This window comes from Palaemon carinicauda, chromosome 43, assembly GCF_036898095.1.
Source record: "Palaemon carinicauda isolate YSFRI2023 chromosome 43, ASM3689809v2, whole genome shotgun sequence".
Classification (NCBI taxonomy): Eukaryota; Metazoa; Arthropoda; class Malacostraca; order Decapoda; family Palaemonidae; genus Palaemon; species Palaemon carinicauda.
The window spans coordinates 9664927-9688164 of NC_090767.1; the positions used below are offsets into that span (position 1 = coordinate 9664927).

Sequence of the window (23238 nt, forward strand, 5' to 3'; positions counted from 1 at the left end):
AGTGGTAGCGTAGACCGTAGTTCTGTTGACCGATCCCAGGGTGCGGGAGAGGTAGTTGCCTCCCATAGCGAGGTAGCTGCCCCTCCTCCCCAGGAGGAGGATATTGATTTCTCTGTGAATAACAATGATTTGTTACAGCTTTGGGCTTCCTTAGGGCTTCAGGGTTTGCCCTCCAGGGAATCCCTGTTTGACATGATCAAACTGGGAGCAGCTGTTAAGCAATCGCAGACGATAGCAGACATAGATCCTCTGTCTATCGTCGACGTTGTTGTAACGGAGGCCTCCAGTGTGTCTGATCAAACTCCTGCTCCTGTTGTTGTTGAGGTAGCTGAAGGCTTAGCTTCCCCCTCTGAACATCCTTCGAAGGGGGAACTTAGTCCTACGGTCTCTCCTGCTAGTGATTCTCCCCCTCGGCGGAGTTTACTTACAAAGACTCCTCTGCGGAGGCCTTACGATGGTCAGCTTGCTGATCCCACGACCCCTAGAGGGCGTATAAGGCGGAAGGTTTATCCTCCCCTTCGCCGTAGAGGCCTTCCTTCTCCTCACAAGGGAGTTAGGAGGCGCCTCTTCAGCTCGTCATCCCCGCAGTCCCCTGCGGAGGAGACTCACCGTTCACCATTCCTGCCAGCTACCACCGTAGACCTCTCTGGAGATCGTTCGCGATCCCCTTCGGAGGAAGGTCGTCCTTCAGGATCCTGTGACCTCTCTCCCTCCAGACCTGCTGACCTGCCGTCACCCTTCAAGGATGCTAACGCACATCACGCGCCTTCGAAACCTGTCATTGCGCAGGCCTCGATCCCTTCGGGTCACAAGGGACTTGAGCGCAAAACTGCGCCTCAATCCCTTAAGCGCCAGGTGTACCCTGTGCACCATCACGCTGCTGCTGTTCCCGACTTAGCGCCACAGTGCTCACCTGCGCGCGTGCGCGCACCTGTTCCTGTTCTGCGCCAGGGTTCCCCTGCGCGTCAGCGCCTACCAGCAGTTCCTGATATAGCGCGCCAGCACTCACCTGCCCACACGCGCTCACTGGTTCCTGTTTCATCACGCGCAGTCCAAGAGGCACCTAGGTTAGTGCACAGGCGCTCACAGGTACCTCTAGACCCTCAGCGCTCTTCTGGAGTTAAGCGCGAAGCGCGCCCTTGCACAGTTGTTCCTGATACAGCGCACAAGCGCTGACCAACGCGCCAGCGCACTTCTACAATCCAGCGCGCAGTCCAGGAGGTTCCTAAGTTAGCGCACGGGCGCTCACAGGTACCCCTGGACTCTCCATCCAGACTGCGCAATCCTGTACGCGCGTTTAAAGTTGCCCGCGATACGCGCTCAACTCAACAGCGCACACCTGTGTGCCCGAAAACTGTTGCGCGCCCTGCGCACCCATCGCCGCAGAGCACACCTGTGCGTCCTCACCCTGATGCGCGCCCACGATCTCTTCAGGGGAAGATGCCTGCTCAACCTGCGCAGCGCTCACCTGCACCCCAACGCGCAAACTCACCCTCGCGCTACCACGAGGCTGCGCAATCGCGCCCTCGTCCAGTGCTCCATCAACCTCGCGCGCGCGCGAAATTCCTGCTGCGCACGATCCTTCCGCGCGCGACCCAGGCCAGGGCTCATCGCGCGACCACCAGCGCAATTTGCGCCCCAATCGCCAGCGCGATCACAGCACGAGATTTTACCGAGCTTCAGGTGGACAGGTCATTGTCTCGTTCCCCTCCCCGCAAGCGCAGAACAGCGCGCTCGCCGGAGGAGGGGAGGTTTCCGGACAGGTCTAAGGACTCTTTCGTTTCAGCTTCGTTTCAGGCGAACCCTCGTTTGTCGACTCCTCCAAGGGATTGAACGATCCCCTTCCCTCCAGAGGGAGTGTCTGACAGAGCGACTGTCAGCCAGCAGCCCTGGTTTGGGACCATAGTCAGAGCTCTTAAGCAGGCTATGAAGCCTGTGTTCACTGATCTAGGTCACAAATCAGTGGCGGCTTCCTCTCCTCTGAAGAGGAAGAGAGGAGTCCCCTCCGTGGTGACTTCTCCTAGGGCTAAACTGTTTCCTCACAAATCCTTGCGCAAGGCTCCTCCCCCCCCCAGACTTTCTCTCCCTCCCCTGCAGATGAGGATTTCTCATCCTCAGGGGAGTCGGACGAGCCGGTCCGTTCCCCCATCGCATCAATGGGGGAAACTCCACCTCTTCCTAACTCCCTTGTGAGGAGAAGGAAGGCCTCTACGACGAAGGGGTGGACGAGCCTTCCTGCCTTATACGCCCTATAGGGGTCGTGAGATCAGCAAGCTGACCATCGTAAGGCCTCCGCAGAGGAGTCTCTGTAAGTGAACTCCCCCGAGGGGGAGAATCACTAGCAGGAAAAACCGTAGGACTAAGTTCCACCTTCGAAGGATGTTCAGAGGGGGAAGCTAAGCCTTCAGCTACCTCAGTAACAACAGGAGCAGGAGTTTGATCAGACACACCGGAGGCCTCCGTTACAACAACGTCCATGATAGACAGAGGATCTATGTCTGCTATCGTCAGCGATTGCTTAACAGCTGCTCCCATTTTGATCATGTCAAACAGGGCTTCCCTGGAGGGCGAACCCTGAAGCCCTAAGGAAGCCCAAAGCTGTAACAAATCATTGTTATTCACAGAGAAATCAATATCCTCCTCCTGGGGAGGAGGGGCAGCTACCTCGCTATGGGAGGCAACTACCTCTCCCGCACCCTGGGATCGGTCAACAGAACTACAGTCTACGCTACCACTCGCCGGCCTCTCAGAAGAGACCGATCGAGTGGGAGCTTCGGAGGAGGAATGGGCTACGGAAAAAGAAGCCTTGGAATTTTCTCCCTTAAAAAAAGCCTATGAAGGAGAAATATCCCTTTTGGACTTTTTCTTCCGGTGCCGGGCAAACCTCTCCCACTGGGAGGTAGACCACTCCCTACACTCACCGCATACATTACCACTATCACACCGTTGGCCCCTACAATGAGGACACAAGGTGTGGGGATCAGTGTTGACCGCCGACATAAAGGTCCCACAAGGGCGGCCAGGTAATCCAGGACACGTAGGCATTATTAATTGATAGAGGCAAACTTCATACACACTCTGTAGAAAATGAGAAAGCAAAGCAGATTAATGGCAGTCAAGAGAGGGTGAGAGGAGACACATCTGATATTCACCCGAGCCAAAAGCAGAGTGAAGCACTCACTAGTGTGTGTAAGGGGGGGGGGGGTAGCAAGCTACCCTTCCCTACCCCCTGCTAACTAGCGGTGGGGTAGTAAACCCTCGTTAAAATTCTAATGGCTCGTCATTCGGCTACGCTGAAGTAATTACCCTATGTAAGTAGCGTGGTTTGTATTTCAGTTACGGAACAAATGAAAATTACCAGTTTTTACCCCTTAATCTGAGGAACTCTGAAATGGGGTATATACAATATTATTCATGATTCTGATTATACTATGTATGGGGCTCGAATTCTATACCAACTCAATGTGACGCAAAAATTGTTTCTATGTCTGGCAACCGGATATGTATTTCAATCGAGAAAAGTAAAAAAAGTGAAAATTACCCATTTTTACCCCTCTATCACAGAATTCTGAAATGGGTTAGATACAATATTATTCATGATTCTAATTATACTATTTATGGGGCTCAAATTCTATACCAACTCAATGTGACGCAAAAATTGTTTCTATGTCTGGCAACCAGATATGTATTTCAGTCGAGAAAAGTCAAAAAAGTGAAAATTACCCATTTTTACCCCTCTATCGCAGAATTCTGAAATGGGTTAGATACAATATTATTCTTGATTTTGATTATACTATGTATAGGGCTCAAATTCTATACCAACTCAATGTGACGCAAAAATTGTTTCTATGTCTGGCAACCAGATATGTATTTAAGTCGAGAAAAGTAAAAAAAGTGAAAATTACCCATTTTTACCCCTCTATCGCAGAATTCTGAAATGGGTCAGATACAATATTATTCATGAATCTGATTATACTATGTATGGGGATAAAATTGTATACCAACTCAATGTGACGCAAAAATTGTCTCTATGTCTGGCAACCAGATATGTATTTCAGTCGAGAAAAGTAAAAAAATAGAAAATTACCCATTTTTACCCCTCTATCGCAGAATTCTGAAATGGGTTAGATACAATATTATTCATGATTTTGATTATACTATGTATGGGGATCAAATTCCATACCAACTCAATGTGACGCAAAAATTGTTTCTATGTCTGGCAACCAGATATGTATTTCAGTCGAGAAAAGTAAAAAAAGTGAAATTTACCCATTTTTACCCCTCTATCGCAGAATTCTGAAATGGGTTAGATACAATATTATTCATGATTTTGATTATACTATGTATGGGGCTCAAATTCTATACCAACTCAATGTGACGCAAAAATTGTTTCTATGTCTGGCAACCAGATATGTATTTCAGTCGAGAAAAGTAAAAAAAGTGAAATTTACCCATTTTTACCCCTGTATCGCAGATTTCTGAAATGGGTTAGATACAATATTATTCATGATTTTGATTATACTATGTATGGGGATCAAATTCTATACCAACTCAATGTGACGCAAAAATTGTTTCCATGTCTGGCAACCAGCTATGTATTTCAGTCGAGAAAAGTCAAAAAAGTGAAATTTACCCATTTTTACCCCTCTATCGCAGAATTCTGAAATGGGTTAGATACAATATTATTCATGATTTTGATTATACTATGTATGGGGATCAAATTCTATACCAACTCAATGTGACGCAAAAATTGTTTCTATGTCTGGCAACCAGATATGTATTTCAGTCGAGAAAAGTAAAAAAAGTGAAATTTACCCATTTTTACCCCTCTATCGCAGATTTCTGAAATGGGTTAGATACAATATTATTCATGATTTTGATTATACTATGTATGGGGATCAAATTATATACCAACTCCATGTGACGCAAAAATTGTTTCTATGTCTGGCAACCAGATATGTATTTCAGTCGAGAAAAGTCAAAAAAGTGAAATTTACCCATTTTTACCCCTCTATCGCAGAATTCTGAAATGGGTTAGATAAAATATTATTCAGGATTTTGATTATACTATGTATGGGGATCAAATTCTATACCAACTCAATGTGACGCAAAAATTGTTTCTATGTCTGGCAACCAGATATGTATTTCAGTCGAGAAAAGTCAAAAAAGTGAAATTTACCCATTTTTACCACCCTATCGAGGAATTCTGAAATGGGTTAGATACAATATTATTAATGATTTTGATTATACTATGTATGGGGATCAAATTCCATACCAACTCAATGTGACGCAAAAATTGTTTCTATGTCTGGCAACCAGATATGTATATCAGTCGAGAAAAGTAAAATAAGTGAAATTTACCCATTTTTACCCCTCTATCGCAGATTTCTGAAATGCGTTAGATACAATATTATTCATGATTTTGATTATACTATGTATAGGGCTCGATTTCTATACCAACTCAATGTGACGCAAAAATTGTTTCTATGCCTGGCAACCAGCTATGTATTTCAGTCGAGAAAAGTAAAAAAAGTGAAATTTACCCATTTTTACCCCTCTATCGCAGAATTCTGAAATGGGTTAGATACAATATTATTCATGATTCTGATTATACCATGTATGGGGCTCAAATTCTATACCAACTCAATGTGACGCAAAAATTGTTTCTATGTCTGGCAACCAGATATGTATTTCAGTCGAGAAAAGTAAAAAAAGTGAAATTTACCCATTTTTACACCAATATCGTAGAATTCTGAAATGGGTTAGATACAATATTATTCATGATTCTGATTATAATATGTTAGGGGGTCAAATTCTATACCAACTCAATGTGACGCAAAAATTGTTTCTATGTCTGGCAACCAGATATGTATTTAAGTCGAGAAAAGTAAAAAAAGTGAAAAAGACCCATTTTTACCCCTCTATCGTAGATTTCTGAAATGGGTCAGATACAATATTATTCATGATTTTGATTATACTATGTATGGGGATCAAATTGTATACCAACTCAATGTGACGCAAAAATTGTTTCTATGTCTGGCAACCAGCTATGTATTTCAGCCGAGAAAAGTAAAAAACAGTGAAATTTACCCATTTTTACACCAATATCGCAAAATTCTGAAATGGGTTAGATACAATATTATTCATGATTCTGATTATACTATGTATGGGGCTCAAATTCTATGCCAACTCAATGTGACGCAAAAATTGTTTCTATGTCTGGCAACCAGATATGTATTTCAGTCGAGAAAAGTCAAAAAAGTGAAAATTACCCATTTTTACCCCTCTATCGCAGAATTCTGAAATGGGTTAGATACAATATTATTCATGATTCTGATTATACTATGTATGGGGCTCGAATTCTATACCAACTCAATGTGACGCAAAAATTGTTTCTATGTCTGGCAACCAGATATGTATTTCAGTCGAGAAAAGTAAAAAAAGTGAAAATTACCCGTTTTTACCCCTCTATTGCAGAATTCTGAAATGGGTTAGATACAATATTATTCATGATTCTGATTATACTATGTATGGGGCTTGAATTCTATACCAACTTAATTTGACGCAAAAATTTTTTCTATGTCTGGCAACCAGATATGTATTTCAGTCGAGAAAAGTCAAAAAAGTGAAAATTACCCATTTTTACCCCTCTATCGCAGATTTCTGAAATGGGTTAGATAGAATATTATTCATGATTCTGATTATACTATTTATGGGGCTCAAATTCTATACCAACTCAATGTGACGCAAAAATTGTTTCTATGTCTGGCAACCAGATATGTATTTCAGTCGAGAAAAGTCATAAAAGTGAAAATTACCCGTTTTTACCCCAATATTGCAGAATTCTGAAATGGGTTAGATACAATATTATTCATGATTCTGATTATACTATATATGGGGCTCAAATTCTATACCAACTCAATGTGACGCAAAAATTGTTTCTATGTCTGGCAACCAGATATGTATTTCAGTCGAGAAAAGTCAAAAAAGTGAAAATTACCCATTTTTACCCCTCTATCGCAGAATTCTGAAATGGGTTAGATAAAATATTATTCATGATTCTGATTATACTATATATGAGGCTCAAATTCTATACCAACTCAATGTGACGCAAAAATTGTTTCTATGTCTGGCAACCAGCTATGTATTTGTCGAGAAAAGTCAAAAAAGTGAAAATTACACATTTTTACCCCTCTATCGCAGAATTCTGAAATGGGTTAGATACAATATTATACAATATTTTACTTCAATATTCTCTATTCTTGGGTAGTGCCATAGCCTCTGTACCATGGTCCTCCACTATCTTGGAGTGGAGTTCTCTTGATTGAAGGTACACTCGGGCACACTATCTTAATCTCTTACTCCTGTTTTGTTTATATAGGCGATATTTATCTTAATGTTTCTGTTCTCAAAATATTCTATTTTTCCTTGCTCCCTATCCTCACTGGGGTATTTTCAATATTGGAGCCCCTAGGCTTTTAGCATCCTGCATTTCCAACTAGGGGTGTAGCTTACCAAGTAATAATAATAATAATAATAATAATAATAATAAAAATAATAAATAATAATAATGATGTGTAGGAATGAGAATTTTTTTCTTCAATGTCTGTGCAGTCATTCAAACCCATAGGTCGCATGTCAACATTTGTGACTGATACAGTGATAGGTCTATTATGATTATCAGTAATAGGGGCCTACGGATACAGGTCGGGGCCATTATATATGAGTGGTCAGCTCCCCCAAACGTGCATAAAAAAGGGATACTAACTAATTTCACCCCCTCTAACCAAACTTACAAGCCATGCCCTTAAACAGCCCTATTCTTCGTCAACCGTCACTATACATACAGGTGGCCTCTATCATACATCCACCCACACGTCTACTACTGTAATAGTGATATATTCAATAGATAAGTGAACATTGAAACACTATACAAACATTCTTCATGTATTTTCGTATACAAATTCCTCCAGATAAACAAATCCGAAAGCATCGTCTGCAACTACCTGGCCTTACTAGTCGATAAACATTTCTTATGTCCAGGTACTATCTTCGGATAGAAAGATTGTACCTACTAAAACATCGTCTGTTATTATGACCTGGCCTTACTAATCGAGAAAGTTATTTACTGCTAGCCCAACATAACGCTATCCTCGGGTAGCTATCTCCGGGTAGAAAGATTTTAGTGTCCCAGGTTGTCCCGCCGTCAAATTTTTTTCATATTTTGAAGTGTATAAAAAGATGTCAATTTCAGATTGCAAGAAACAGAAGACAGTAAGTGTTAAATCTGGTTTATTGTGCTGATATTTAGCCGGAAATTATGTTATTTAACCCATAAACCGGGATATGTCGGCGTATGGTTTGGGGGTGTTTTTGACGATGTCACGTACCATATTTATGTATTTAATTCATTTTATTTCTTATTTTATTGATTAGTTTTTCATTTTCATTCATATTTTATATACAACCAGAGTTTTTGGTTTTTATTTCGGCACTGTTTGGCCGGTAAAGCCGTAGGTTATGGGCGTTGCCTGGTGTTTTAAAACTTAGGCTTTTGAGTTGCTAGATTCAATCCAATATTTGGAATGACGGTTTTGAAATATGTCGTGTTTTGGTGCCTTCGTAGTTTGTTGGGAGAGGGTTAGGTTAACTAGAAAATAGAGTAAAAAACGGAATTATAACAGAGTGAGGAGCCTATGTATATCAGCGGCCAGTTCCTCACGCGTTCATTAAAAATGTACATCAACTATCCTAAATTTCCCCCCCCCTAACCTAACCTAACTTACAAGCTGTGTCCTTACTTACTTACCTAACGGGGGGCTAATGCCCCCTGTGACCCCCCTTACACTGCTATATTCTAAGTCAGACATAATAATACATACAGGTGGCCACTATCCTACATAAACCCCCACTGGAATCATAACCGAATGAGATATCAATGAATTCACTAGTTTTGTAAACGCTTGTCTCAACAATCTACATACTAGGACCACTTTGCGCATGAATGTCGGAAATATGCGAGGATAGCCAACAAGAAATGTGTTGGAACACCGAGAAAACGTTAATTTTGTGCTTGGCATTTCATACGATATCAAATAACTGAAATTTCACTCGTTTGTCCCAACGTTCTACATACTGTACTAGGAACACTCGACGGACACAGGTGGGAACCTTGGGGTTTGGGTGTGGTTAAATAGGACTAAACGGGATTATTTAACCCTTGTGAGATTTGTAAAAGGCCACTGAACCTAACAAACCCACATAACATAACCGAATAGTTACCAGGTTACAACCCCTAGGCGGGGAAAGCCCCCGGACAGCCTTCCCAGGTCACAACCCCTAGCCAGATTTGTAAAAAGCCACCTAACCTAACCTAGTAGTTCCCAGGTCACAACCCCTAGCCGGGGTCAAGCTCCCGGATCCCCATCCCAGGTCACAACCCCTAGTCAGATTTGTAAAAGGTTACAGAACCCCACAAACCCTCCTAACCTAACCTAATAGTTCCCAGGTCATAACCCCTAGCGGGGGGCAAGCTCCCAGAACCCCCTCCAGGTCGCAAACTAAAACAAAATAAAATATAAATGGTTATATTATGGTAAAGTGAATCTCAAATAAATCTCTCTTCCACACAATAAAACGATGGGCAGCACTCAAAATTATATCTTAACCACACTCGGGATTACCTTTATGTGAATTTTGTACGACAATTGCGGTTCCTGCACCTCCAGTTATACATGATTGTCCCCAAAGCACCAAGCTGATCGATATGAGTAATAGATACAACCACGTCGCTCAAAGAAAAACCAGAGTATAGGTCATGCGTCTGTCCATCACGGATGTTAGCGTTGGAAAGGTTGACCTCGGTCAGGTCAATCTTGGGTCACGGGGGGGCAGTTAAATTTTTTAAATCACGCGGCCAACAAAAGCAGGCCTACAAGCGCACGGAAAAGAAAGGTTAGTTCGGGTCAGCTTAATGACACTGGCTTAATCCTCTTAAACATCCTAATTAGATGTTGCCTACCTTAACCTTTGGCTGTACTGTATACATAACAAATTAGTGTTCGGTATACTTTCAGGAAGTGTCCCAACGAACTACAATCTTAACAAGGGGATAAGAATGTAGATTGTTGATCTTAGGAAAAACATATGTCCAAACATCACTAAATTTTCAATTTGTGCCACCAGCTGATAGGCGAACCGAGCGCCGCCCAACGGGTGTTATTTTAGTCGGCCAGGAAGCAATGCCGTGGCTACAGCGACCGATACATTATAATGACCTTTACCCTACCTAACATTTCATGATGATTATTACAGAATTGTTGAATGCAACTGAACAGGACGTGTCTCAACCAACTACAAACTTAACCAAGAGTTAATAGAGATTTAGCTAAAATTAGTGCATGTTGCAAATTATGGGTTATGAAGTTGAATCATAATAAAACTCAAGTATGATTGTAAGTAGGTCAAGGACGGTGGCTCCTCAACATCCGGATCTCAGTATTGATAATGTTTCTTTAAATTTGTTTGACTTTTAAAATTTTAGGTGGGATTCTCGACAGCAAATTTACTTTTGAGAATCACATGAGGTCTGTGTCTTCTTCAATTGCACAAAAAATTGGCTTATTGAGAAAGTCTTACAAGATTTTCGGTGATCAATCTATTCTGAAGAAGTGTTTTAATTCTTTCATTCTACCATGTTTTGAGTATTGTTCTCCTGTCTGGTGTTTAGCTGCTGATTCTCATCTTAATTTGTTGGACAGAATTTCTTATTCCTAATCTAGATTTGTTCCATAACTGGAATACAAACCATGCTATTTAATAGGGGTACAGTATTACCTTTGGCGTAGCTGAAATGACGAGCCATTAATTTTTAACGAGGGTTTACTACCCACACCGCTAGTTAGCGGGGGTAGGGGAGGGTAGCTTGCTTCCCCCCCCCCCTCACACACCTGTGCTTGAGCTCACTTTGCTCTTGGCTCAGATGGTAGTCGGACGTGTCCGCTTTCATCCTCGCCGTCATTTGGCAGTCATTTAATGCTCTTTTGCTTTTTCTTTTCTAGTGTTGTGTGTGAAGTTGGCCTCTGCGGATATGCGCACCTGCCCTGGGTTTCCCGACCGCCCCTGTAGAACATTCATGTCGGCGGTCGAGACCGATCCTCACGCCCTTTGCCCTTCCTGTAGGGGCCAACGGTGTGATAGCAATAACAGGTGTAGTGAATGTAGGGAGTGGTCTACCTCCCAGATGGAGAGGTTTTCGCGACGACGGAAGAAGTCCAAATGGGATTTGTTCCGTAACCGAAATACAAACCACGCTATTTACATTGGGTTTACCTTTTAGCACAGCTGAAATGGCGAGCCATTAGAATTTAACGAGGGTGTATTACCCCCGCGCTAGTTAGGGGGGGGGTTAGTGGGGTGGTAGCTAGCTACCCCTCCCCCCCCCTCACACACCGGTGAAGCTCACTTTCACTTTTGGCTCGGACTGGGATAGACGTCTCTGTCTTGGTCCTCGCTTGGCAGCCATTGTTTGTTTTGTCTTTACTTAATCACTTACTTTTCTTTACTTCAATATATATGTAAACAGTTTTCATGTTTGTATATATATTTGAGTATAGAAATCAGTAAGTTTCCTTTTCAGAGTTGTGTGTGTAGTGTACGATATCTCCGTGGAGCCCTCGGCAGTTTAGGCCACCACGGTGTAATTTTATGGGTTGCGGTCGAGTTTGGCTTCGGTCTTTCTCTCTCTCTCTCTCTTTAGGTCGTTCACCCTTTTACTACGTTTACTACGCCCCTTGTAGCTTCCTTCCCGTGTGGGGGGTTGCTACGGCGTACGTTTTGTCTCAATTAGTTTCTGAATCTAATTGTATTTGTTAATTTTTCGGCTTGTAAAACGATTTCTTTCGGGGTTTTCGTTCTTTCTTTAGTGTTCATTCATTTTTAAATTACATAATTACATAGTTTCATAATTATAATCGTTATAATTCTGTTTTGGTTACTGCTCTCCTTCCGTGAGTGTAAGTGGTTGTGAGGGCACGTGCCTATTGTGTAATTCTTGTTCCTTTCCCTCGGGATTCCTCTTCGGAGCCTTCCCGGGGGAATGAATGTGTACTAATGATTTTTGTTTTATTTTTTTACAGTTACCGATCTAGTTCGTTTCTGTAATATGGCACCGGTGTGAGCTGTCGTGTGGAGGCCTGGGGATTCGGCTGTTGCTGCCTCCCCTTTGGATTTTCGTCAGGGTCGTTTGTCTCCTTCTACTGGTAGTACTCCCGTGACGATTGACAGCTCTCTAGTTCATTTTAGAACTCTCAGGAGGCTTGCCTCCTTGGGTGGGTAACTTTCCTTCCGAGGGAAGTTTTTCCTGTCCAGGCTGAGTTTTTCCCCTTTTGGGGGGCTCTTCTCTTGCCTTTTTTTCGTGCGACTATGCTCTTGGTGCTGAGCGGTCGCACCTGCAGTTTCGCTCAAGGGACTAGGCAACTGCAGGAGTCCCTCTTCGGAGGATTGCTCCTTTTAGGTCACTGGCTGACCAGTCTCTTCTACGAAGTGTTTCTCTTTCGTTCGCGAGAGAGTACACTCATAGAGACTCCTCTTCGGAGGATTCTTCTGTTGCTGTTGGCCTCCTTCGCCGTAAGGCTCACCGTACGCCTCGTCGTAAGGGCCTCTCATCTCCCTATAAGGGTGCTAAGAGGCGCCTTTTTGAATCTCCGCTGCAGCCTACAACTCTTTCTTCTTGATCTTCCTCGTCTTCCAACGGGCAACGGTCTTCCCGACGGACAACGGTCTTCCGACGGACATCAGTCTCCTGGCGGACAGACAACGGTCTTCCAACGGACATCAGTCTCCCGACGGACAACGATCCCTTCGGGGCAAAGGGTTGCCTTCCACGGGGGTTCTTCCCTTGCGTGTCAGGGTTCCCCTGCGTGCCCTTCTGCTCTCCTGCTCCTGCTCAGTGTTAGCGCACAGGCGCTCTCCTGCTCATCAGCGCTTTCCTGATCGCTAGCGCTCTCCTGTTCGCCAGCGCTCTCCTGTTCGTCGGCACTCTCATGATGATCATCTCTGCTGTTCCTGTTACGCGCCCTGTGCGCCCACGTTTGCCCTCGTGATCTAGAACTTCGGTTCAGGTCTTTGTCAAGGACTCTTCTTCTACGCGCAGGCTTCCACGCGTTGCCTTCTGCTCGTGAGCGATCACCAGCTCGCCAGCGACCTTAGACGCGTCAACGTTCACCTGCTCGTCAGCGATCTCCTACGCGTCAACGATCGCCATCGATCTGCCACGCGTGTCAGTTCCCCTGAACACCATCAGTAGCGATCTAGCGCTCGCCTGCTGTGGACCACGATCTCCGGTAGCTGAGTCTTGCCGTAGATTTTCCTCCTACTCGCCAGCGCTCACCTTTACTTCTGTCCTTCTGTGGGCCAGCTTTCTTCAATTGCCAGCACACATCTGCGCGCCCTTCTTTGCCACGCACCAATGGGCACCAACGGTTTTCTGACCGTCTAGGATCGCCTGATTAACAGCTTGCTTCAGCGCTCACCTTCCTGATGCACCTGCGCACCTTCTGTTAGCGCAATGCGCGCTGACCATCGCTAGTCTCTCTCGCGTTGGCAATCGCCTACGCGCCCGCGCGATTCTTCACCTGCGCGTTAGCGTTTTGTTAACGCGCCACCACTCGCCAATGCGCCGTCGTTTGTCGACGAGCCATCGCTTGCCGACGCACCATCGCTTGCCAACGCTCCTTCTCTCTCCTATGGGCTATCGCTCGTCAACGCGCCATCGCCCGCCTACGCGTCATCGGTCTCCCGACCGCCTGTGCTCATCCGCGCGGCCACACTCTCACGTGCCTGCACGCCTACGCTCATGCGTGTCCGCGCACATGCTCTCCAATGTTCGCCCGTGCGCGAACCAACGGTATTCCATCGCGCGGACGGACGGTGTTCCGTCGCGCGAGCCTACGGTGTTTCTTCGCACGAACGTCGGCTTAATTCTTGCAGTATCCATTGCTCGCCTATGGGTTATCGCTCGCCGACCACCAGCTCTCGCCCTTCCTACCACGCTCGCCCTCCTTCTACGCTCCTTCACTCACCTTCGTTTGCGTTCCTGCGTGACCGCACATGGGCACTTCCACGTTCGCCCACGCGTAAATCATTGATTTACCATCGCGCGAGCTCCAGGGCGATTGCGACCGCGATTCCCATTGGGGTTTTCGCAGCATGGCCAGCCTGGCGAGTTCTTCTGGAGTGTATTTCCAGAATACGGCCTCACCCAGTAAACGCAGAGCATGGCGCATGCAAGAATAAGAAGAACCTTCAGGGAGGTCTGAGCAACATTCTTCTTTCCAGAACCTGGGTTAGCCCTTCCCCGTCATTCCCTGGAAGGATTTTTGGCGGGGGGCTTTCCGTTCGAGATTTCACCATCGGCCAAGGGGTGACCGTTTACCCTTCCTCTTCTCCATCTCGTGAAAGAGGCTTACCAAGTCCTTTCCCTCCTCGGTTACGACCCGAGGTTTGGCTCAAGGAAGCTACAGGAAGGTCATGGGTACTTTCCTCCTCTCGGGCTCAAGCACCTTGGCGTTTCGTCGTCAAGTATCGAACTTGCGGGCAAGCTCGATGTTGGACCATCTGGACGCAATGACCGAGGGCTTCCTTTCGGGTGTCTCATCCGTGGATGTCGACAACTTCAGACACCCTTCCATCCTTGAGGAGAGTTTGTTTGTGCCCAAGGACAGAGACATAGACAGCGGCTGTGCGGAGGAAGTCGACTTCCGTTTTCACTCCTCCAAGGCGCTTTCTTCCAGACCCTGCAGGGCTCCAGCGCCTCTTTCTTTCAGCCACGTCGGCCTAAGTTATCGGACCGGCTATGACAACTGAGACAAAGTGTCCAATTGCAGTTCCCTCTTGTCAGGAACAGATGGCATGGGAGGCTCTCCCGGGGGGGGGGCATAGTCCTAGAGGGAGCGGCAGAGTTCATGAACTCTAGGATTGGCACCCCCCCCTTGCAGGTTTCACGCTGGGAGGATGCCTAAGGTTACTCATCCGGATGACAGCTTCCCGATGCCCATTCCTGCATGATCTCTGTGATCAGCCAAGGATATCGCGCCTGCCGTCTCTGTCAGCGAATTCAGTGTCTCTGAACCTCTATGCCATAGGGTCGGCAAGAGTTTGCCCATTTGGGCAGAATGATCCATGCCTTAGGAGAAGGTCCTCCATAGGATCATCGACAACTTCACCCCCGGCTTCTTCAGTCGATCCTTTCTTGTAAGGAAGTAGCTGAGACGGGAGTTCCGTAGTCGACCTCTCAGCCCTGATCAAGTTTGTCGAACAAACTTCGTCCAGCGTGGAACAGCAGAATCGATCAGACTGGTAACGAGGCGACAGGACTCCTTAGACCCTGGATCGGAAGGACGGGTTCTTTCAGTTTCCATTCCATCCATCTTCCAGGAAGCTCGTGGAATTCAGCCTAGACTGCAGGTATTCCTGCTTAAGATGCAGTGTGGCGATCCCGCCGTGGCATCGCAGGTTTTTTTCCTCAGAGAACTCTCCCTACTGTCCTCATGGCCGCTCAGGTGCAGGCTTCCGCCTCCTTCGCCTTTTGGAGGTCTGGTCAACTCCGGTAGGCTCGGGTTCGACCTTCTTCAGCGCCGGGACGAGCTTCCGGATGCTTACCATGAGTGGGGGTTCATGGTATTTTGCTAGGAGCCTTCTCTTCTTCTTCTGCCTCAACGTCTGGAGTATCTAGCCATGATATTGAGTCAACGGCCTTACCACGTTGGAAACCCCGCTTCTCGTCCGTCCAGCGAGGTTAAGCAACGTCGGTTCTGGTCGGTACTTGGATGGGTGACCACCTGGGGACGCCAGATTCTGTTGCCACCTCCTCTGACCCTTCCCTTCAGTTGACTGTGGCAAGGCTGAGGAGAGTCGCAGTACCTGTTCTCAGTCAAGCTGAGCTTTCAGCCCTACCTTGGAACGTTTCCTAGTTCTCTTTTCCTCATTGACCCGTCTATAGTTCCGAACGGTCGCCTCAGGATAAGTTCCATGTGGGGCGGTCTGAGTTCCGGTGGTTTCAAGCAACGATTAACCAGACTTTCTGGCCCCTATGGGACCAACGGAACGATTAGACCTGCAATGGGTGTTGACCTATGGAACCTCTTGATGGGAGTGGATATTCTCGTCCTTTCCCCACATTTTTTATGCTGTTCTCGGACTCGTCAAAGAAAAGGGGGGGGGGGGGGGGGGCATGTTCCGGTCCAGGCCTGTGGTCAGGACCTGAAGGATACCTCTCCATCATTCAGGCAGGCTTAGGGGCCGTAGTCTGGCCCCTCTACAGATCCTACAGCTCCTGCCGAGTCGCTCCGTGCGCGTCGACTTCATGGTTCTGGCGTGTTCTAACCAGCAGGGGACGCATTTTTACACCTTCGCATCTTGCAGTAGAGATACCGAGATGATTGGGATACTCTCAATACCACCATCGGCTCTCTCATTCCAGGCAGAGGAATGTTCTCTCTGACTATCCGAGCAGAGCCTCGTAGAGAGAGTGTACCTGGGGGTCTTTGGCCTTGAGTAACCAGCAAGTCCTGGTCTGGGGGACCGGATCGCGACAGCTTGGAACCTTAAGCTTCCGCTGTTCTTCCCCCCCAGTCTCAGACCCCGAGACTCTTTGGCAAGATGCATTCCGGTGATGGTGGGACAACATCGACGCCTGCGTCTTCCCTCCTTTGTTGTCTGTTGAGAATGGGTCTCAAGACCAGGTTGTCTGTCAACCTTTCAATGGCCCTGAGAGCTCCATTGGGACTATGCGCAGAACGGTTTCCGGACCCTCTGCTTCCCCTGACGGAACTCCCGGGAGAGCTTCTCCCACGGCACAGGCTACTCAAACAACCACACAGCAACATCTTTCTCGAGCCGGGGCGTCGCTTCGGCTTCATGCCTGGAGACACTACGCCTCCTCCTCGAGAGAGACAACCCGCTACAGTCGCGGGACGGAGGTCACGTCATCTGCGATAGTCATCCGCAGGGGTCTTCCAGGCGAAGTGAAGAGTCTTCAGTGGTTGGTGTCGTGGGAGATATACCTCTTCCCTTAAGGCTTCTTCTCCAGCAATAACGATCTTATTGCCTTTCGGCGGGAGGAAAACTCCTTTCCGCTCTCGACAATGAAGCCTGTCTCTCAGCCTTTCCCTGACCTTCAGGCTTAAAGGAATAACTTTTTCCTTCCCGCTGGACCTTTCCTCGCTCATGCGAAGCTGCGAACATCCCTGCCCTAGTCGGAGTGAGACCTCCAACTTGGAGCATGGCTCGGACTTTTTTAGTCCCTTAAGAGATTTTCTCAAGACCCTTTACGTCAGGCCTCTGATTGTATTCCGTCTTGATTGGGTCTCCAGCTCACTCTGGCCGCGGCCAGTGTGTAGGCAATCTTCTTGGTCTCGTACGACTCCGCCCTTTCTAAGGAATGGGGGAAGGCAACATTCAGGTTCGCTCCTGAGTTGTTGGCTAGACTCAGAATCTTGGGGTCCCGGCCCTTCGGTCCAATTCCTTCAAGATTTCGAGTCTCCATTCTGTATCTGATGTCCCAAAACCTTCTCCTTCTTGCCAGTAAGGAATCGAGAGGTTAGCTTTGGGAACAACTGCAGTTTGTCCTCAGTTGCAGCTGGTTTGGGAGCACAAGAAGGACACGGGGGAGAGTCACCAGTATACCTCTTCAGCTCGGACTCAAGGATTTTCATCTCGACCTGTCTTCAGACCCTCCCCCGTCACGTCGCCCTACAGCACGATGTCAGATCCATCGCAACGTCCCCCGCCTTCGAGTAATACTACTCTGTGTCGCAGGTGCTACAAGCTGGAGTCTGGAAGCGTCTAATGACCTTCGCAGCCTGCTTCCTGCAGGGCGTGACCCACAGGAGTTTCGATACATTTTCTATCGCTCTGTGGTGGCTACACAACAGCTGGTCTAACCTCAGGCTCCTTTTTGGACAGGTAGCAGAAGGTTGAGGGCATTGTTATCAGGTTTTAGTCTGCATTCCCTCTACTGGGAAGCAGCATCCTGGTCTCTGCATAGCTGACCTCAAACCTCTGCAGGTAAACCATGCTTCCTTGTGTTCCAAGTATTGAGTCAATACTGTCACGTCCCCCATACCCTGACGAGGTGGTATTGGGAACGTCCTAACCCAGAGTTCCTTCTGGAACTCCAGGTCAACTGCCTAGGACGAGTCACACTTCTTCCTTCACACACAAGCTTATGTAGGCCACACGGTTCCTTACGGAGCAAGGAACTTGTGAGGTGCAGAGACTCCTTTTCTCGAGTGCGACTCACTCGGATTCTGAGTCCCTGGGTAAAGCCAAAGCCAGTATGGCTGGGGACTTTCCACCCTACCTAAGGGGTAAGTCACCCAATGTAAATAGCGTGGTTTGTATTTCGGTTACGGAACAAATGACAAATTCGAAGATAATTTGTATTTTTCCTAACCATACAAACCTTAGCTATTTACACATATTTGCACGCCAGCCCTGTCCCCCAAGACAAGTCCTACCTCTAAGTGAAAGTGAGCTTCACCGGTGTGTGAGGGGGGGAGGGGTAGCTAGCTACCACTCTCCTACCCCCCGCTAACTAGCGCGGGGGTAATACACCCTCGTTAAATTCTAATGGCTCGCCATTTCAGCTGCGCTAAAAGGTAAACCCAATGTAAATAGCTAAGGTTTGTATGGTTAGGTAAAATATAAATTATCTTCGAATTTGTCATATTTCTCCTTCGAAGGTTTCTTTGAAAGGAGAAAAACCCTAGGCCTCTTCTTCCGTTGCCCAAACCTCCTCCAAAGCTCCCACTCGATCGGTCTCTTTCGAGAGACCATCGAGTGGTAGCGTAGACCGATGTACTGTTTACCAAACTCGGGGCTTGAGAGATGACGTTGCTTCCCCTAGCGAAGCAGCTCCACCTCTCCCCCTGGGGGAGGATATGTCACTAATCCCCCTTTTTCAGCTTTGGTCCTCCTTGGGGCTTGAGGGTTCGCCCTCCAAGGAGGTTTTACTTGACTACATCCGATTGGGTGCCGCTGTTAAGCAATCGCCGTCACCGACAGAGGTTGATCCTCTGTCTCTTGTCGACATTGTGGGGTCAGAGGTATCCAATGCGGTATCACCCATCACCCATGCCTCTTCAAACCCTATGGTAGCTGACGGCTTAGTTTCTCCCGTTCCTGTTCAACCATCGAGGGAGAAACTAAGTCCAACAGTCTCTCCTGCTAGTGTTTCTTCCCCTGGTGGAGTTCACTTACAGAGACTCCTCTTCGGAGGACTGCAGAAGGTCAGTTTGCTGCCCCTACGGCCCCAGGAGGCCGCATTCGTCGCAATGCTCGCCTTCCTCTTCGCCAAAGAGGCCTTCCTTCACCTGCGGTGAGGAGGCGGCTCTTCGGTTCAACATCTTCGATGCAGTCCCCTGCAGAGGAACCTCGACAACAATCACCGATCACTGTTCCTGCATTGGTCTTGGACCTTTCTGCAGATCGTTCGCGATCTCCTTCGGTGGAAGGTCGACCTTGTAAAGGACACGTCGACCTGCCGACCAGAGTATGCTAAAACGAAACCTGAGGAGCACGCTATAGTAGCTCGTCAGGCCCCGTCAACAAACCCTAACACAGGGCATCAAGGGCGTATGCGTCAACACGCACATATGTTCCAACAGGAGCCCAGCTCTTCTCCGCGCTATGCACGCACTCTTGCACATATGCGCCCACGTTCTCCTGCGCACCAGGCCTTGCCTAACCCTCACCTGCGCGCCGTCAACCTCCTGCGCGCCAACGCTCTCCCACGCGCCGTCAACCTCCTGCGCGCCAACGCTCTCCCACGCGCCAGCGCTCTTCCACGTGCCAGCGCTCTCCCACGCGCTAGCGCTCTCCCACGCGCTAGCGCTCTCCCACTCGCCAGCGATCTCCTGCGCACCAGCGCTCTCCCACGCGCCAGCGCTCTCCCGCGCGCCAGTGCTCTCCCGCGCGCCAGCGCTCTCCTGCGCACCAGCGATGTCCTGCGCGCCAGCGCTCACGCCCAGCAGTTATTTCTCCTGCGCACCCACGATCTACTGATTTGGGCGCTACTGGGAAGTTAACTAGAGTGACTTCTTCCACGTTCCAGCTCTCTCCATCGCCCGCATGCATCCGCGAGGATACATGCGCGCACACTTCCCCATCCTCTCCTACAGATTTGCGCCCACGATCAGCACAGACTTCAACTGCACGGCCGCGTGCTAGGGGTCTTTCTCCTGCGCGCGCTCCTTACGACTGGTACAGGCACGCACGAACTCTCGCCCGCGCACTCAACGCCTTGATTCTGCGCGCGCGTGCGCGCCAACAGTCTCCCGCACACGCTTCTGTCCGCCCACAGTCACCCGCACGCTTTTCTGTCCGCCCACAGTCTCCTGCACACGATCCTGTGCGCCATCAATCTCCCGCGCGTGGACACGCCCGTAGTCTCCCGCGCGCGACTCCTGGTATTCTCCCTCACGCGAGCACCATTAATCTCCCTCGCACGAGCGTTAATATCCTCCCGCACGCGAGACTGCTGAACTACGAACGGCAAGGTCGCCATCGCCTCATTCCCCTCCCCGCGAGCGCATACCAGCGCCCATTGTGGGAGAAGAGAAACATCTAGAGGGGTCCAGGATCCCAAAGCCTTTTCAGGCGAACCCACCAATGATGAGAATTCCTCCCAAGGATCCTTCAATTCCTGTCCCTTCAAGGGGTATGTCTGACAGCGCGTCTGTAAGCTAACAGCCCTGGTTCGGTGCACTAATCAGAGCGTAATGCAGGCGTTCAAGCCTGTCTTCTCTGAATTAGGGCACAGATCCTTTGCTGCTTCTACCCCTTTGAAGAAAAAAAGAGGAGCTCCGGGACGCGGTAACTTCTCCAAGGGCAAAACTGACTCCACGCAAGTCTTCGAGGCAGGTTCCTTCTTTCCCCCAGACGGTCTCTCTTTCCCCTTCGGACGAAGATTTCCCATCCTCGGGAATCACGCATGGAGAAACTTTCCCCCATCGCACCAATGAGGGAAACCTCTCCTCGTGTCGAGATGTCTTCTCACGGGGGGACTGAAAGGAACATGCCATCCTCGTCAATGTTGGAGTCCTACATCCTTCCCAGGAAGGAATCTAAGGACTCTAAAACATTACCGAAGTCCTCTACTAGGACTAGGATGGAGCCAGCTAGCCACTCGGAGAACATCCGCGACTTTCCCCAAGAAGAGCCTTTGGGGACAGGAGACTTCGCTGCAAGTCCTACATCAGGAGGAGACCAGCAAGAGTCAGAACATGCGTTTTGGCAAGTTCTGACTTTGATGAGGACTCTCAACGGGTTTTCCGACCCAGAGATCCCTCCTCGAGAGGGCAAGGACACGGTCTTGGACCGTGTCTTTGGTACTCAGAAACCCTCCAAGACCAGTGCAGCACTGCCCTGGTCTCAGGGGGTTAAGAGTACCAGGGACAAGATCTCTCTACAGCTCTCCGAGATGTCCTCCTCCAACCGTTCCAGTGCCACCAACAAGCTCCTTCCACCTCCTCGCGTACAGCAGAGGAGGTACTTCGAGATCCTTAAGGAGCCTTGTTCAGCTCTTCCCCTTCACCACTCGCTGGAAGAGCTTACCAGGGGAGTCCCTCTTGAGAGACTCTCCAACCGGCAGGTCTCATTCTCGGCAACCAGGAGAAAGTTGCGAAGTGTGCTATGCAAGCCACTTCGTGGCTCGACATCTGGTTGGGGACCTTAGGTATCCTGATACGTTCTGAGGATTTCTCCAAAGAACGTACCAGGAAAGCTATGGAGACCTTTCTTCTCTCAGGTACTCGCAAGATCGAGTTTCTGGCCCACCAAGTCTTGAACTTGTGGGCAAATACCATTCTGAAACGTCGGGATGCAGTAGCTGAGAGATTTCATCAGAAGGTCCCTAGCACTGAGATCAATAGGCTCAGGCATTCCTCTCTAGAGGGATCCATCTTGTTTGAGCCTAAGGATGTGGAACAAGCCGCTGAGAGGTGGAGGAAGTCTCATCAAGACTCCCTCCTTCATAGGGCTTTAACATCTAAGCACTATAAGCCTCCGCTACCACAGCAGTCCCGTCCAGTCAAGACCGCTAAAACGACGACAGCAGCGAAGACCGTGGTGTCTACTGTAAGCCCTTTCCTGTCTAAGGAAGGAAAGACAAAAAGTCCTCCAGGGGAGGCAAGAATCCTAGATAGAGCAGCCGAGGCCACAAACGCTAGGATAGGCAGTCCCCCTGCTTGTCCATCAGTGGGGGGGATGCCTATAAAGTTGCTCAAACAGGTGGAAGCAACTCGGGGCCGATTCCTGGACAATCTCTGTGATCAGTCTAGGATATCGCGTCCCGTGTTCATAACATCTCTACCTCCCCTGACAACGAATCCAGTGTCATTGAGCTCCCTTGCCATGGGATCGGCAAGGGGGCAAGCCCGTCGGGCAGAAGTCCAGACCCTGTTGAAGAAGGGCGCTCTCCAAGGGGTCCTCGACGAATCTCCAGGCTTCTTCAGTCGACTTTCTTGTAAAGAAGGCGTCTGGAGGCTGGAAACCAGTCATCAACCTCTCAGCTCTGAACAAGTTTGTCAAACAAACTCTGTTCAGCATGGAGACAGCAGACACGGTCAGACTAGCAGTAAGACCGCAAGACTTATGTGCTGTTTTCAGATGCTTCAAAAAATGGGTTGGGGGCCCACGTGCTGTACCACACGACCTCAGGCCTCTGGTCAGAGTCAGAAAAGTACCTCCATATAAATCTCCTAGAGATGAAGGCCGTCTTTCTAGCCCTTCAACAGTTCCAACAGTACCTGGCAAGTCACTCTGTGGTGGTGATGAGCGACAACACCACAGTAGTGGCCTACATCAACAAGCAAGGATGTACTTTTTCGCAGCAACTATCCCATCTAGCAGTATAGATACTGAGATGGGTCGAAATCCACTTGTTACCACTATCGGCACGCTTCATTCCGGGCAAGAGGAATGTGCTCTCCGACAATCTGAACAGAGAGCATCTTAGATAGTGAGTACCGAGTGTTCTTTGGATCATCTAGTAGCCAAAAAAGTCCTGACTTTGTGGGGTTCTACGACTGTGGACCTTTTCACAACGGCTCTGAACTTCAGGCTCACGCTGTACTGTTCCCCAGTCCCAAACCCCAAGGCTCTCTGGCAAGATGCTTTCCAACAACGGTGGGACAACATCGACGTTTACGCCTTTCCCCCGTTCTGTCTGATGAGGAG

General features: G+C 48.2%; 1 protein-coding gene and 1 pseudogene across 1 annotated transcript in view; both read left to right on the forward strand.

Annotated features, from left to right (window-relative positions):
* The first annotated feature begins 8167 nt into the window (after positions 1–8167).
* Positions 8168–23238, forward strand: part of LOC137633445 (elongator complex protein 2-like) — a 66809-nt gene continuing 51738 nt past the window's right edge. Inside the window, exon 1 of the mRNA XM_068365739.1 lies at positions 8168–8274. The gene's annotated coding sequence lies outside the window, so the exon portion shown is untranslated. The remainder of the gene's footprint in view (positions 8275–23238) is intronic.
* LOC137634062 (5S ribosomal RNA) lies at positions 15746–15864 on the forward strand (annotated as a pseudogene).